General features: G+C 41.1%; 1 protein-coding gene across 7 annotated transcripts in view; it reads left to right on the plus strand.

Annotated features, from left to right (window-relative positions):
* The window catches only part of LRRC4C (leucine rich repeat containing 4C), a 611,700-nt gene that overhangs the window by 500,615 nt on the left and 92,853 nt on the right, over positions 1-18,232 (plus strand). The window contains exon 1 of one of the 7 annotated variants that reach the window (XM_081891623.1): positions 2,676-2,882. The exons of the other annotated variants lie outside the window; for them this stretch is intronic. The gene's annotated coding sequence lies outside the window, so the exon portion shown is untranslated. Of the gene's footprint in view, positions 1-2,675; positions 2,883-18,232 lie in introns of those variants that run through there. 7 annotated transcript variants of the gene reach the window in all.

An 18,232-nucleotide genomic window follows, 5' to 3' on the forward strand; every position in this document is an offset into this window, starting at 1 on the left:
AAGAGAGGATTGTATCCACTACTCAGAATTACCTGAAATGTGAACATAACCATCTGGGGTCAACAATCACATAGTTATTCTTAAATGTGGGTAAGATTGTCTTATGGGTAGCAAGACAAGCAGAGTATATTTAAGGTTTGGTGCTCAGTTATTGCAAGAAATGCCTAAAGCCCTTTCAATAATAAATAATAGTTTAAAGTATAGTAATTAACGTATTTTAGCACATTCAGTTTCTGTGGGAATGAAAGAGATCTGCATTAGGTTTCCTAGTAAGATGTTCACTCGCAACACCATATTTGCAGAGAACTCAAGGCTGATGTTAGTCTAAGCTCATTAAATAATGCTACTGGCATGTGCAGATAGAGAAAGAACTCCTGCTGATTCTGCCATAGTTTCTCAATGGAGGAGTGATTACAGCTGATTAAAAGCAATGAGCAGGGTTTCCTACGTTATGGCCTTCATTAGGAAATTTATTGTTTTGCCGGTTCAGAATCGGACTGTAGGACATGAATGGGTAAAATGGCAGAATCCAGTAACACACCTGTCTTTCCAGAAATGATTGCCAAGGATAGAAGAGGTCAAATCCAATACTATCACATTAATTATATTGATTGAGAAAGTTTTGTGCTGCACCTTCTTGTATGCTAGTACTGTTTGAGGAATGTGTACATTCCTACGCTGACCCTACAACTGCATCACTGCTTCTCACTACTGGAAGATATTATAGATCCCCACCCCCCTGCAGTTTCTACCTCCAGTGCGGATTTACTTGTCTTTGAACAAGTACAGTGGTACTTTGGGTTACATATGCTTCAGGTTACATACGCTTCAGGTTACTGACTCCGCTAACTCGGAATATTACCTCAGGTTAAGAACTTTGCTTCAGGATGAGAACAGAAATCATGCAGCAGTGGCACAGCAGCAGCACATTAGCTAAAGTGGTGCTTCAGGTTAAGAACAGTTTCAGGTTAAGAACAGACCTCCAGAACGAATTAAATTCTTAACCCGAGGTAACCACTGTATTGTAATGCAATGGAGAGATTCCCCGCCCCCATATCACACGTATTATTCAAATAATGAAGAAGTGTCATACGATTTCTTTTTTATATCTCCTGTAATAAGAAATAAAAGTTCTAGTAAGTTCATCTGTATTCAGATGGGTGGGGGCAGGGTGGTGTTCGGTCTAGATCTCACACTGGCTTCACAATTTTTTTTTGCCCAATTCCAAAAAAATTATCACACCACCACCCAACTCCCATGAGCTCTCTCAACCTCCCACCATGAGTCCCTGAATATTCTGTTCCACAACTGCCAATCTTTTCCCCATTTTCTGATGGTGGCTGTAGTGAGATTTTGCTGGAGGCTCTCTCTTTCCTTCCATCTAGACCCGAAGGATTCATTTGCAGCCCTGGTGCCAGGACCCTGGGACGTGAACTTTTCTCAGGGTAGCTGAGCAATTTGGATGCTAGATGTTGTTGGTGCAAGAAGCTTTGGGACTTGTAGTTTCGGCAGCCCCCTCCTTCCTGCAGCCTGTTTTCCAGGAATCAGCTTTTCAAAGCAGATGCTTCACTGAGATTTTTCTGTTGCTTTCCTTGGCCCTGAGGCATAATTCCATTAGAAACGAGAGGGTCCCCCATGAGATGTGGGCTTTTACTGCAAAGCAGCAGAGTTTTATTTCTTCAAGGAAAGATTTTGAAAGCAGGGTGTGAGCATATTTTCTGAGCCTCAGATTGGCTCAGGAGATAAATTTCCATTTAAAAAAAGTCGGGGGCAGGTACACAGTTTAGGAAGCTCTGGAATCCAGTGCTTTCCCCTGATACCTGGGTGGTGATGTTTGCTAGTCATGCCTTTCTTCCAGCTTTGCTCAGTTGTAGCCTTTTCTAGAGAGGATGGTCTTGGCCTCCATTATCTGTGCATTAATTGAGCACCCTACCTCAGACTGGACTACTGCAGTGGTCCCTACTAGATATGTGTGAAAATGGCAACTTGAAATTTTCCAAAGAGAAACTGGGGGAGCCATTTTATGTAAATTATCCAAGGGGAGGAGAGATTATCTAGCACTTTCTTGGGGTTGGAAAAGCTCAAGTACATAGACAGACAGACAGACAGATAGAGAAAATGATGGAGGAGATGGCCTTATTTGTCCCCCTGTAAATTACCAAAATGTTCCCCACCAAGAACTGACAACAAAATTGAGGAAAACATTTGGCCCACTCCTAAATTAGAAACATTTTATACCCTTTATAATGTCATGTGCAATGGGATTTTTTCAGCATCCTGTATTACCTTGGCCATGTCACCTTTGGTTTCTATACACTTTATTATTTCACAATTTTGATTGTTATGTAGTATCTTCCATTTGTTTTGTGATGGTTTCAAGGTCCTTTTGAAAGCATTTTGGACTTGCTTAATTGCTTGCACTCTTAAGTATTCAGTAGTTTGTCTCTTCGCATTTCTCTTTTTGTATTTTAAAAGCCCAGGGTGTGATTCATGTTAGTTTGCAAGTCTTGATGTGAGCTTTTTAGACTCAGGGTTAGGATTTAAGTCCTTCCCTGCAGTTAGAGAACTAAAAATAAAGGAGCATTATTTTGCATGCCCTGGCTGGATCACATGTCCCAGGCAGATGATGTTTGTGGTGAGCTTTGCAATCTGCTACTCCCACTGGGGCCTTTTCTATTGAATGGACTAACTGAATGAGTCAGTTCCATGGCTCTCCAGGAATTTTCAGCAGAATAATTGACAAATGATCTGCAAAACATTCCCCCCCCCCCCCAGCGTGCATTAGATCAAGAAATATCAATGAACAGTATATGATCCACAAACCAATTGAAATGATGTACTTAATTTTGTTTGTGTGGAAGCATGTGATGAAACAAGCATAGGTGAGTTGTGGACTGCAGCCCTAAAGTTTAATGGTGTATGGGGGTGTGTAATATTTATTTACTTAATTGTGCATATTTTATAATTGAGTTATGCTTGCTGCATGGGGATGACTTCATTAGTAATTTTCTTTTCACTGATCCAACAGTGGATTTGTAATAATTTAGTACAGGATGGTTCTTGACCATGCTTGCTGGAGCTGGTAGCAGTTGCAGCCCAACAACACCCGGTAGTCCTGTGGCACGCACTGGCAGAAACTGCTAGTACGGTGGGAGAATGTTAGGGCTGTGGCAAACTCAGTTGGCAGCTTATATTCACTTCATTGTCAGTCCCAGTCTGACAAGAGCATTACTGTGATGCACTAAGTAGAAACAATCTGTTGTAATCAATGGAGAGCTCAACACTTCTACTCACATTTTCCCCTCCAACCACCAACTTCATTAATCCTCTTCAGGCACGCAGGTTCATGGTCAATGTAATAAACAAGGGGACAAGGAGACTAGTGTGTCAGCTCTGGTCCCATTGCCCACCTTGTGGCCCTCCATGTGTTCAAGAGTGACTGTGTGGAGCAGAGAGCCTTCTCCATCTGCTTAGGTTCCCTGTGCATTTTAGAATCCTGTTTTGTTCCAGAGTTGTAAAATGTGTTATGAGTCTTCATGGGTATAGAACAGGCTTCCTCAAACTCGGCCCTCCAGATGTTTTGGCCTACAACTCCCATGATCCCTAGCTAGCAGGACCAATGGTCAGGGATGATGGGAATTGTAGTCTCAAAACATCTAGAGGGCCAAGTTTGAGGAAGTCTGATATAGAAGGTTCCTTGCTTTATACAGTTTCCCTCAGGAATTGTGGAGAAAGCAAAGATCGCTGGTGGTGGACTGGAGACCACACACTCACCCCTGCAGCCCTCCCTCATGTGTTAACGCAGAATCAACATATGCAGAGTGTTATTGAAGGTGCGATTCTGACTCACTTGAACTCCATCATGGCACAGTTCTGGGACTATATTAGGACCCACAAAGGAGCACAGTTCTTATGTCAAGATGTGAAGTGCATTTCTACACCAGTCAACCCTCTTGTCTTGCATGCTGCAGCATACAACAGAGAATTCTTATATCAGGGAACCTGAACAATTTGCTGAAAGGGATTACTTTGTACAAATAACAGACAGCCAGGGCTAAGAACAAAGAGGTGGGAGCAGGTAAATAACATTCCTCTCAGAATACTTACAGAGGCTGTACTGTGAGACCAGCAAGTGGCAGGAATGCCAGCTCCACCACTGCAACCAGGACTGCCCAACGGAGATACTACACACAGGTAAGCAAAATAAGGGCTTAGCAGGGTTGGGGGAGGCCTATGCCCCAGAACTGACCCCTGGACACCTTTCATTCCTTCCCTTGGCTCCAAGTGGTGCCTAGAGCACTCACACATGCATGGTCATTCTGTCCTCCTACAATGTGGAAAGTATCTCCCATATTGGGCAAATAACTACTGTGCAGGAAAGGCAATGCTGTTGGAGAATGCCAATCTTGACCCATGAGGCAGGGTGAAGTGGCTGCCTCAGGCAGCAGAAGTCCCCAAGGCAGTGCCCTGCCTCGCTGGCACCTCTGCCATTGGGAAGAAAGCAGCACCAGCATTGGTATCAATTTCTGGGGACATCTTGCTAGAAATCGGTGCCAATGCTAGCACCTCTTCTGCAGCAGTGGTGGCAAGACGGTGCAGAAGTGGCAGGGTGGGATGGTACTTCCCAACTTGCCTCATATGGCAAAACGGGGTATGTTGGCCGTGGGGAATGCAGAACTCACATACACCCAGGTAGGTTTTCATCACACATTAGGGAAGGTTCTGGGTAGCCTTGCTTAGGGACCATCAAGCACATCTTCACTGCTTGCTACCATTGGTCAAGAACACATGGTTATTATTTCCCCCACTTGCAGGCTCAGAATCAGGAGATAATGGAGCAGAACAAAATTGCTGAAGACCATTCCAGTGGAACTTCCTACATTGAACTTGAGGAGTAAGTATTGCCTGGGTACGTTATTTTGACACACTGATTGGGGCTGGAAGAGCATGCAGAATGGGGAAGCACTTGGGCTGCAGCATTCTTAAGCACACACTTGTGAACCCCAAAGGAGCACTCACTCACATGAAGCTGCTAGCCATTATTCAGGACTCTCCTCATCTTCCTCTTTTCTCTCTACAGGCAAACTGCAGAAGCAAGGATGTTCCTTGCCTTGGTGCTGGGCACACCACAAGCAAGACCTACAGCAGCAGTGACCAACAGGAAGCCAGCTGATCCTATCAGGGTTTCCTTCTTTTACCTCCATTAGTTCCTGCTAGTTGCAGAAGTGCATAGCAGACAGGAAAGGAACTGATGGAGTATAGCATTGCCTAGCTTATGGATGTGATGATGGGGAAAGCTGCTTTGTTTCAGAGGCATAAAGGCCAGGCAAGAGCAAAAAGTTTGGCAATCTTTTTTTTTTTCTTTTAAGTGATGCTGTCAGCACTTACTGTGCCTACAATTAACAGTGTGCAATAAAAACTGTGAGTGTCCCCTTTGCGCTTCTGTATTCCTAATGGTGAGTTGATAAGGAATATGCCTCCCATTGTTACTTGTCAGATGTTTTCAGAATAGGGCATACACTACTACATGGAAACAGGTTCTTCACCACCACACCAAGACAGAAGAGAGTGAGATAGCCCCCTCAGGGGCCTATGCTGGGAGGGTAGGTGTTCTAAAGAATGTTATCTTGAATTAAGAAACAATCCTCAGTGTAGTCCATGGGTAGGCAAACTAAGGCCCGGATCCGGCCCAATCACCTTCTAAATCTGGCCCATGGATGGTCCAGGAATCAGCATGTTTTTACATGAGTAGAATGTGTCCTTTTATTTAAAATGCATCTCTGGGTTATTTGTGGGGCATAGGAATTCATTCATTTCTTTTCCAAAATATAGTCTGGCCCCCCACAAGGTCTGAGGGACAGTGGACCAGCCCCCTGCTGAAAAAGTTTGTTGACCCCAGGTCTATTCAGCTTCTGTGAGAGGAATTGGCGGTGGCAGTAGGGACAAACTTTGTCCAAACAAAATTCAGGAATACAAAATCCATACATCAAAACTGGATTCAGAAATCAAAAGTGGATTAATGGAGAATTGCTATTGCCATCGGTTTCTCTTTGGCAACAAGATAAGGTATTTTGGAATTCCAAAACCCGAGGAGACATTTCAAAGAGGCAAAGCTGTAAGTTTCTAGTCCGCACTTTCATGAACTGAATCATCTGCCATTGGATCAAACAGATAGCTTGTGATTAAATTTGTCTCCAGAAAAAATGAGTTTTACAGTTTGATGGCATCTGCCATGGAATTTCTCTATGTTTTGTTTCTGCCCGGATGTCATACACAGTTATTCAGCATCACTATGATATACAGGGTGTCAGCTGATTCCTTGGGGATAATAATAAGAGATTCTTGTTCTTATATAGATACCCATCTCAAATTTCTTGATTTATGTAACTTTAATTTTAGTGAACATATTGAGTTTTCAACATTCCATAACACAATAAAAGTATATTGTACCAAAGAACAAGATCAACAAACCATGTGGTCATTAAGGAGAAAGAAAAATGGTAAAAATAAGCCAACAAATAGGGATTACAGTAATTACTCTCGGTTCATGAATCAGTACAATGCTAGTTAGATCCACTGTGAAGCTTTGGCAAATAGAAGGGGCTGAGATTTCTCCGAGGCTTACACTGGAGAAAGGGGTGGTGGAAGGTGATTTTGGCTGATTGCCCCTTTCCCTTTTAGTCACAAACACTGCTCCAGAGAGTGCTCCAACCTTCCAAAGTAGGGGTTTTTTGGGGGGAGGGTGAATAATTGGTAAAAATGACCTCTATCCTTGTTCCTCAGCAGAAATGCTTAGTGAGCAAATTAACAAGAATGAGGAAGGGCAGTACACCTGCTTTGCATGCAGAAGGTCCCAGATTCAATGCATGGCATTTTGGAAAAGCCTCAGCTAAATTGCCAGTAAGTAAAAACAAAATTGCTCTAGTGGACCAATGATCTGATTGGGTATAAGGCAGCTTTCTGTGCCCTTTTATAACCAAACCCAGGAAAATAAGTTACACGTGTCCTAAGACAATGTTATACTTACTGGGTAGGACAGTGTTCTGCTGGTTTTTATCAGTAAAGAATAATATATAATGGGGTGAGATTTAGAATGCCTTAATTTTAACACCGCCAGTATAGAAGTGCATTTTTCTGTCTTGGCATGATTCGAAAGAAATGGTTAATTTGTACTTAAATTAATTTGTCTTTTATTTTCAAGATTAGCAGTCTCTCTCTAAATTCTCCAGTACGACATGTTTTCTTTGGCATTTGTTTCCCATCTGTTAGGTTTTAAAGTTGACTAGCTTGATTTGTTTTTCAACCTGGCTTGTGCTTGTTTGTTTGATTGTTTAAGGAATTAATTAGGTTGAAGAATAAGAACTTTCAAATCTGCACAAGTTTAAAAGAAAGACAATGTGATGCAGTGGGTCGGCAGTTGGGCTCAGACGGGGGTGATCAGGCTTCAAAACCCGACTCCATCATGAAGCTCTCTTCATGGACCAGTCTCTCTCAGCTTAACCTACTTCACAAGCTCCTGGTGGGGAGAAAATGAGGAGGGTCTTGTAAAGCCCCTAGAGCTCATTGGAGGAAATGTGGAGATTATATATATATATATATATATATATATATATATATATATATATAAAAAATATATCTGAACAACACTTACTACCTGCAGAAGAAAAAAGCATGTCTCCATATTTCTCATGTCATCCTCCACACATCTCCAAAGCAGTCTCTAGATTTAATACAGCAAGACAAGAAACATTAGTTCCTACCCATGTGGTATACATAACTCAGATTTACACCACCTGTGTTCTAGCTGCCAGCCCCCTGTTTCATTGCATGCAGGTCACTGGAGTACCATGGAGAGTTACGTGATTCACATTACTCAGTGCGAGTTCTGACATGGAGCTTCTATGCCAGGGGTTTTTGTGCAGGGCCCACTGCTTTACCACTTTTAGTGTGTACACATTCTGGCAAAACCTTAAAAATGGTCATTTATAGTCTTTCAACCATCAGGGCATCACTTCTAACCTTTCCCTTTAATGTAGTATGTGAGAAAAATTATACTGTACATATGTAGGAAGCCTGTGTATTTTACTTAAATATTAGCGTCTTGTCACCTGCTAGAGCTAAGAAGATATGTTTTTTTGCTGACACTAGATTTTTGCTAGAGCTGAAGAGAGCCAACTAGCCCTGTCTCCTTCCCTAAGGCAATATATATGGCATGCCTGGAGCATTCCTACAACCTTTGTAGTCAGTTTATTGCCAGAATCTTCAACTTCTTTTTATGGTTGCTCCTCTACATATTTTATCATCCTTGAAACTTCTCATTCAGTGATCCCTCTCTAATTGTGGCTCTACAAAATGAAAATAGTATGTGAGATTTTCCTTTCCTTTTGTATTTTTTTGGCTTTTCATTTTTGTTATCACTAATTCTTTTTCCTCCCTCTGCATAAACAAAGAAAGTTTGATTATGGGTTTATACATAAGACTCCTCCTTACAAATTTCTGTGAAAGGCTTATAAAATAAAATCAAGAGCAAGTGAAAATAATTGCAATTAAAAATTTAAGAATACAAGAAGATGCAGAAATACAAAAGTCAAAACTTCATTAGGGACTGATTTGATCAGAACAATGGGACATGCTTCTTGCTAGACATATATAGAGATGTTTGGTTAAGCCTTTGGCTCAAATAGGAATCCCTAACTGTAATTTGCAATTATCAATGTGCTTGATAATTTTTCATAACAATTGCCTTTTGGGGTGGTGTGCGGTTTATGTGTGAGAGAGCCATCCATTTGCTTTGTGTTGTCTGGCACACCTGGTCTCTATTTGTGGTATGTGGTAATTTGGCTTACCTAAACTGATTGAGAGACCAGGAACTGGATGGAAAATCCTCCCTTGGTTGAATTGAATGTGTAGTTGTACATTACAACTCTAGGGCATTTTCAATTAATGTTGAAGGAAGCTGGAAAATCTAGCAGAATATGGAGAAGGCTAGGTTAGAACATAATGCGCTAGCATCTCAGGCACAACAAATCTTCAACCTGGGTAGAACATTCAGTCACTTTCTGAATGGACGCAGTCCTAGCAGGACTGATCGCATTTTTCTCTCCTAAATATCTGAACTTTCTCTAATATTCTTTTGCTGGATTAGTTCTGCTCATGTAAATTCATCCCAGCTCAGCTGAATGAGTCAATGAAAGCTGGAGGGAGGGAGGGAATCCAATCAGAAACATGTTTCTGTTCATCAGTCCTAAGAGGAAGTCTGAAAAGGAAGAGGAAGAGAACAGAGGAAGAGCAGAGATGTGCTGAAATAGAGATGAATCCTTTTCTAGCCTGTATCAGAGTTGTTGATTAACTTCCTATTTTCCTAGATCAGAGAGAACACCACATCTGGTGTTCTGAATGTACCCTGCTCAAAGTAAAGGGCATAGTGCTTAGCAATCCTTCTGCCTGGATGCCAGAAATAGTATCTGAACTTTTAAGCAAAAAGATAATATATAGATGCGTCCTATGAGGTCATAAGCAAAAGATGGCTAATCTCTTTGAGGTACATAGCAACTGAAATACAAAAAGAAAGAGGGAAGAGATAGCTTATCATGACATGACTATGAAGCCTGAAGGGACAGGTAGATGGTGTGATTAGGAATAACAAGAATCTCAACTGACGAGTGAAATGTTAAGGTCCCAAGGTATTCTACAGAACTGCTTGCTGTTAATCAGTGTATTTCTATCTTAGTCCTTGCAACAGTTCAGGTTATTAGAAGCCAGAGGCAAGTCAGGCAATCCAGCCTCAGAAGGACATTTAATGTGCTAGCATATTTCTTCACAAGCCTTTAACCTAAGTGATAATTAAGAGGTGAAAAATGTGCTTTGAATGATCTCTATAGAAGTGTGCTTGTGATATATGTTGGGCGTAATAATAATCTACACTCGGGTGAAAATGCCTCCTTCGTATTACTTTCAAGATGGGACCAATACCTTTGTTTTCTAAGCGGGGTAAATAGTTGGCCTGGGAGAACCAAAATCTTATTTTCGCCTGCCTAATGGAGTGCTGGTTGAAATGGAGTGACCCCAGATACACTCCTCTGAGATCCTTGGGGTTGGGTGGAATACAAATGTTATAAATAGGCATTGCTTGTTGGCTGTAACTTGTGCTGGGGGTTAAAAGAACTTTTTAACATCATAATTATGTCTTCAGATCTTCAGTGCAGGAGAGCCTGTGTATTTTACAAGACGAAAGGAATAAGTTTCTAGGAAAGCCTAAGTAGCTGCAAACAGCTGTACCGAATCTTAAGCAGTCCTTTTCCAATATTGGCCATTATCTGATGCTATGGAGAACAGAACAATTATGTGGTACTCTGCCCCCTGTTTCTGACAGATTAAGGTCCAGAAATTTGAGGCATGAGGATGGAAGGGCTTGATCCTTTGACTTCCAGTCTTGATTTCTAACACCTCTTATAGTTTTCTCAGCTCATTTTTTAATCTGTATTTTTAATTGATTTTGGGGGCAATGTAACAATGTAACAATCCTATATCCAGTTTACCCTACCAGCCGTCCTTCCCTAGTCCACCCCAGTCTCAGGGCACCCCTACAAAAATGGGGAAAGTATCAGAGCGGTTAGTAGTTCATTCAAAAAATAAAAATTACCCAGTCTTCACTGCTAAGGCATTTTACATCCCTTGTGTAGTTGCTTTTGCATTTTAAAATCAGTCCATAAAAATTACCTTTATAACATCTATGCAGCCAGAGTTAATCACTTTTTAAAAACCCATTAATTTTGGTGGGAGAGACTTAAGCATGTGTTTAATTCCACCACTGAAATCAATGGGACTTATTACGAGCATTATTCTTTGGCTGGATGGATCACACTTACCATAAGGACAGTTGCTTGTTGCATTCAGTACTGTATAGTTCAGGGGCTGCGTTAATTTCTGGGTCCTAGTGCCTAGTCTAGTGCCAACAGTTCCTGGATCAACTATTTATTGCTCTTTAGAAAAATGTACATATTTCAAAGAGTTCTGTCCCACTTTCCCCATATACATTGTTGTTTTAACTGCTATAGCACACAAGTCTCTGTGCCACAAAAGCCCGTGGAGATGATAGGATTAGACTGTAACCACCTGTTAGTTTACAGTTTGTGATAATATAGTATTTAAAGAAATTTGGTTTGCAGAAGAGAGGGAGAAAGACAGAACACTGGTTTTAACACTTGTGTACTTTATGTATTGTTATTGTTTCTGTTCATTCATGTGTGATATAGAGGATCATATCCTGAGAGTCCACACTAGGTGTCATGCAAGAGGCTTAGGCCTCTTACCATATGTGAGATGAATCAATGGGGTGGCATACTGTAGTGATGTTGAGGGGGGGGGGAATGAAATGGATAACTGCATTTTCTAGAATTGTTGGATTGGCTATATCCAATCCATTCCAACTGAAATTCAGGGACATATGAACCCTAAGACTTTGAAAAAATGCTGATTATTACTATTTAGCTTTTCCGTGAGACTTGGTTCTTACATATATAACAAAGCAGATAATTTATAAAACCATTTCCAGAGTAGTATAGTACTTTTACACCATATTTAGACGCTTGCATGTATGCTTGTCCATTTACAAATCATCTCCACCCTCAGCAACAAACATAACTAGCATGTCAGAGAGAAGGCAACCTTATATGCAGGGGATTGCTTTATGGTATTTAAGAGCATTTAGACAAGTAAATCCCTCACACACAACCTGAAGTAGTGCAGTCCAAAACTAGGTTTAAATTCTGTCTTTGAGACCCGAGCAATGTGCCATAAATAAATTTTTTAAATGGAGTTTTCTATTTTTTGTTTGTTTGTTTGGCAATGCACTTAACCAGGCAGTCTCCTTACATTTTGCTTACTGTGTAAGCATCACAGTTATCTAGAAGTTGTTTCAAACATGCCATAATGGTTTTCTCCTATGAAATGAAAGCTGACTTGGGGGGGGGGGTGAAATTACCAATGCAGCAGCAGCAGAATCAATCTGGTGCTTCTCATTTGCGTGGGGGTCTTACACCTGAGATGGAGCTGGGATAATTTGTCTGGAAGGAAAAAGAAGGTTGATCAGTGGAATACACTGGGATTTAAATCTAGGTCATTACTCAGCCCTTAGTCAGAAAACAAAACAAAACGGTAACTTTCAACAGTGCTGCAGTTGCCATCATGTGTGCTAGAGCTTACAAGTCCTAAATCCAGGTGTTGCTTTTATGGTATTTCTCCAGAAAGCAAGGTAGGAAATTCAAGGCTGAAATTTTCAGAAGGGTTTGGCTGCCAAAATCAGTCAAGCTAAGGTGAATTATTAATACAGAAGAAATTCTATTATATCTAGGTGATGAAACTGGGGTGAATTCCAAAGGCGCAGACTTAATAGCATTGCACTCAAGGTCAGTGGTTAATGACTGTAAATCTGGAGTGGCTTGATTAGTAATTTCTTACTTCAAATACTCATCATGCATAATGGAATTGGGGTCTAATGCCGTCAATTGTTGGAGATCTGGAACTAGGGTGAGATGTTCACATTTCAGAGAATTAAAATTTGCTGACTGAATCCTCCTTAAAATAGCTAAATAAAAAGTTATTTTAAGAAGCTCCAGCCCCACTCCCCAGTTCCTGTGCCTGCAGTTATTTTGCTTGACTTCACATACACACACACCTTTTTGTGTGTGGTTTAAAATATTAAACCTAGATTATTCAGTCTGCTTGGACAGAATTCACTATGGAGGATATCTGCATAGCCTTCTGATACAAGAGGCGACACACATTCCCTTCCAATCAATAAATGTGATTTAGCTTAGCTGTGTAGTTGCATGCATGGCTAGATCTGTTTTATATAAAGGCAACAGTTTTGCTGCCTCCCAATCCAGCCCTGATAACATAAGGGACGCTTTCACAATGTTTGTGTGCAGAATTTCTTATTTCTAGTCACCTAGCTTGTGTGTTTTTTTTAATGTTTCATTTCCTCAAATGCAAACTATATGTAACTTGATATGTAAGGGCCACTGATTTATCCATTTTGATATCTGCCTAAGTCAAAGAAACTGGAAAATTGAGGATAGGTTAACAAGAAGGGAGCAATGTTTTATTTATTATTAAATTTCTATCCTGCCTTTCCTCTCAAAGGCAAACAGAGCAGCCATACACAGTTAAAAACATTGAACATTTTTAAACTTTTGAAAATACATCTAAGCACAGCACGTAAGTTATAAGATGCCCAAACCCATCACATCTGAGCACTAAATACCTGGATGAACAGGAATGTCTTTAGATTTAGTCTGAGACTATGTACACATCATACATTTAAATCACATCTATCCCAGCCCTGCGGAGCTGTGGTTTATGCCTCACAGAGAAGAACTCTGAACAAAATACAGTTTCCAGGATTCTTGGTAGGGGGTAGGGGGTGCTTTAAATGTATAGTGTGTATGTATGTGGGGCAATGCATGTTGCCAAAGGGGGAGTCCCATAATTGGGGCATAACCATGGAGAAATATAGGCAATTTCTACTCTGCTCTCTAGCCCTTAAAGTGGCTTTCAGATTAAAATCACAATATAAGAATAAGAACAATGAGATTAAAAATAAACGCTTCACTTGATTACTGAAACACAGGGGAATTAAAAAAGCCATCCACCTTGAGAGAGGGGAATTGAACCTCTTTTAGGAGGAAATTCTGCAATCTGAGTGCTGCGACCAAGAAGGACTGCTCTTGTGTCTCTGCCAAGCACGTTTTTGAATGTAGTGGAACACAGAGCATGGCCTCAGATGCATTGCCTGGGCAAGTTCACTCTGAATTGTGCCCAGAAATTAACTGGAAGCCAGCACAAATGAAAAAAAAGTGATATACCAGGAACCACTTGGATTGCTGCTTTTTGCAGGATCTGAAGACTCCAAACAATCTGCAAATGTAGACCCACATACAGTAGTCCAATCTGGATGTGACCAGAGCATAAGTGACAATGATCAAATCTGCAAGACTGGGGGAAGGAAGGAGCTGATAAACATCTCCAGGACATCCACCAGGACTTCTAGGAGCAAACACAAGGTCCAGGCATAAGCCATCCAGCACAAACCATAACTCCAAACCTAGGTAATCTCTCCTACATTGAAGTGATGAACAGCACCAATGAATTGATTGGATGAAGTCCACATGCAATCCATCAATGTGCCAAGGCAACAGTTCAGGAAGCAAGCTATCTTCAACATATCTATCTTCAACATATAGAATACCTGTTATGAACATACCACCACTATGTTTTATGTAAGGAACAGCTCTGCCCATATGAAGTGCCCTGGACCCTGTGATCATCAACAGAGCCCTGCTTTGGGTGCCTCCTCTATGAGAGGTCTGGAGGGTAGCAACACAATAACAGGCTTTTCTGTGGTGGCTTTCTGCTTATGGAATGCCCTCCCCAGAGAGGCTCACCTGGTGCCTTGTTACATATCTTTAGACACCAGGCAAAAACATTCCACTTCTCCCAGTCCTTTAGCTAATTAAACAATCTATGGGCTTTTAAATGGTGTGTGTGTGTGGGGGGGGGGTTCTTCTTTTGGTTTGTTGCCTTGCTATGTGGTTATGTATGTTTATATTATAAATCACCCTGTGATCCTCGGATGAAGGGCGGTATAGAAATTTAATAAATAAAATTAAAATAATAATTGTATCCTTTTTTGTGAATAATTGCATTGACCACCACTTCTGAAGAGTGAATCAGTGCTTAAGAGAGGGTCTCTCCATTTACTGAAATTCATTGCTGGACTCTAACACAAAGATGGGAAAATATAAACTCCAGCATGGATTAGTACTTTGACAAAACCTGCCCTCTAGTTTCTTGGAACTTTTCTTGCTCCACAAAAGAGACGTATTCTGCTTCATTCCTGGCACTTCCAAATCTATTCCAAATTTCAGTGAGTGCAGGATTTGGAGTTTCACATAATATTTGTTTATATGCTACTTGTGCATATTGTTGGCTACATTCAAGTAAGAATTTCCAAAACAACCACCATTCATTCATACTAATAAACTGAAATGAGATGCTAAAATGTTTCTATTTTACTTTATATGGAAAGTGTTGGGTGATTCTCCCTCTTCCTCCCCCTTCCCTGCAAGCTAAAGTAGTTCAAGATCCTGTTTGCAGTTTCTAAATCACTGAAGTCAATAAACTTTTGCCTGCTGTTCACAATAAATAGGCTTGCCCATACACTGAGTTCTGTAATGAATCATTGCTTACAGTACTAAATGGTTCTGTCAAAGAAGTATGCCCATCATTGCTGATACTGTATGGAATCTTGAGCAAAAAAAGCTTGTGCTGTGCAGCTAATGGAAATTATTCATAAGTGTCCCCTGTTGATCAGATGTTTGGAAGTGTAGGACTTCTTGTTTAGTCTCTCTGCAACTGTGAAATCCAGATGGCTATACTCTCTGCAGCATCGCTTTAGCTATGAAGTTGCAGCTGTCCATAAATGTGTAGCAATATAAATGTTTTAGTGATGAGCTGATTGCTGTGAATTCACTCTTGGTAACTCCAAATGTCCTAAAACTCTGTTAGAATGCATTTTATTTTGGAGAATAAATATGTTGCTGCACTATTTGCTGGCTGGTAATAGTGCCCTTAGAGTTTGTGATTGTTGCCAGTCTCCCAAGATGGGGAGAAATGGAAGGGGAAGCAGGGGAAGTAAGTGGACAGCACAAGCAAGGGTATAAAAGAAGTTGTCATCGGTAGAAGATCTGGAGGGGGTGCATTACATACAGTGGTACCTTGGTTTTCAAACTTAATTCATTCCGGGAGTCGTTTGACTCCTGAAACCGTTCGAAAACCAAGGTGCAGCTTTCAATTGGCTGTTGAAGCTTCCTGCACTCAAGTGGAAGCCACGTTGGATGTTCGGCTTCTGAAAAACATTCACAAACCGGAACATTTACTTCTGGGTTTGCAGCGTTTGGGAGCCGATTTGTTTGGGAGCCAAGCAATGGCAAAGCTGCATGCTCCACTACTGGGTGCGGAGAGCAAATGGAGGCATGGTGTGCACCCCGGGGGCGTGGTACGCCACCCGTGGTGGTGTGGCACATGGCGCTTGGGGGGGGCACGGCGCGTGCCCGGGGAGCGGCGCCGCAATGGCATCCTACCAGAATAGTGGTGCTGGGGGCGGTCCTCTCCTTCTGCACTCCTGTTCCTCCGCCAGTGGAGCCAAACCGTTCGAGTACCAAGGTACCACTATATTTGTTTGGGTCAAAGAATGACAAAGGGCGCTCTAAGATCTTTGCTCAACTCAGGAGAAAAGGCAATTACAGAGATTTAAGCAAATGCTTAGTTTTATAAAGCTGCACTGCTGAGGGAGCATCAAAAGAGAACAGTCATAACTATCACAAAGAAAAAAGAAGCTGTTATCACATGTTGGGTGAACAACATGCCCAGTGACATGGGCCAGATGGTATTTTTCAGGGAATGTTAGTTCTGGGCTTCCATAACACTCTGGGCTTTACTGAACACATAGCCTATAGGCCCTGGAGCATTCAATAAATAATAAATTCAAATAAATTCAAATGTGTAAGCATCTAGGAAAAATGTGAATGAACAGCATAATTTTTAAAGGAGGAATCAGGCTAGATCATTTTGAAAATGTGCAGCTGGAAAGTACTGCTGGCACGTGTGGATTTAAGTGCTGTCTAGCCCAGTCCTGTGCACGAGTTTCTTGCTTTATTTATTCACAGAAGTTGAATTGCTCTTTACAAAGTGGTTTATAATGTAATGAGTACAAAAGTAATAATCAGTGAAAGCCAATAAAATAGCAAAACCACAACAATGCAGCTGAATATATCTGAGCTCTGAAAGATTCACAGATAGGCCAGAAATTATCGTATGAAATTATTTTTACAATACAGAATAAAATGTTCACATAAAAAGGGTAACCACAATGATTGTTTATGGGATTTCCCCCCCATCCATAATGCCATATATATATTTAACTTGTGCTTTAGGTTTAACAAATGTACATTGGGGGATGGGAAATATGACATCTGACATTTTATCCCCTACACGTATCTTTAGTCTTTATTTACCTCCTGCTTAGATTTTTATAAGGTCACCCAGATGCCAGTGTGATGTGTGACCTTATAAATTATTATTATATACATATTTAATAAAAAAACCTCAACTATATTAAATGCCAAAGCCATGTATCACAGAATAGTTCTATTAGAGATTTCCCACCACCACCCTAAAAAGAATGATTGAGTGTGAAAATTGTGAACATGAGTAAGATAAACAGCGTAGTCATGCAAAGTTTATTAAAAGGGGAAGGAGGGGTTGGAGCAAGAAAGCAATATTTCTAAAACATCTCTATTTTGTGAGCACGGGCAAACCCCCTTCTGCCCCCCCCCCCAGCTCTCCTTAGAAGAAAAGGGGGTATTCCTTTCCAAAGCCATGTATTGTAGTATTATAGAGCATGGTCAAAGTCACATATGCATTTATGTCACTTGGTCACTTATATCTCCATGACTGCTACTGCAGAGAGGAGCCCAAAATGTAATTCCCTCTTTTTCTCCAGTGTGATTGTGGTGATGTTGTTCTTTGTAAATTCCTCATCTTTTGGCTCTTTCCGCAGTTGGGTTTGGCAAAATAACAGCTCAGCCAGAGTCAGTGCAGTGGCGGTGTCACATTTCGTGTGCTTTCTGTGTGACTCCAAACAGCACACTGCTCGTAAACAATTGGCACAAGAAGGCTTTGCTACTTGTTCCTGATATACTGATCTTTATTTACTGTTTGCAAAAAAAAAAAAAAGGTTTTTACGTGCGTGAGTATTAAAAATTGTATCTCTGCCTGTAGTCTGAAGTGCAATAGTTGATTGTACTGCCTAAGTCTGCATATGCTGGTGAGGCCTCAAATGTCAAAGTTAAAACAGGATTTCATTTTTGCCCCTTTATTTGTTCAGCTGCGTACATTATGAGCTATATACCCACTATAATCTGCATCCTGGTTTTATGCATCTTTATATTTTTTTCCTTTTCTGAAGGAAAAAGATACCTGTTTCTTTCCCCTCTAAAAATATTGTCAGGGAACTGCCATCAGGGCCAGAGGGAGAGAACGGGCTCCAGAGGGATTCCAGAGAGCGTCCCGGGATGGGGAGAGGCAGCCCATCTTCTGGGGAAGGGAATCAGCGTAGCACCAGTGGAGAAGGGGGGCAGATGGGGGAATCGGTGAGGCGGTCCCATGACTC

The sequence above is a fragment of the Podarcis melisellensis genome (genome assembly GCF_964234715.1).
Source record: "Podarcis melisellensis genome assembly, chromosome: 1".
Classification (NCBI taxonomy): Eukaryota; Metazoa; Chordata; class Lepidosauria; order Squamata; family Lacertidae; genus Podarcis; species Podarcis melisellensis.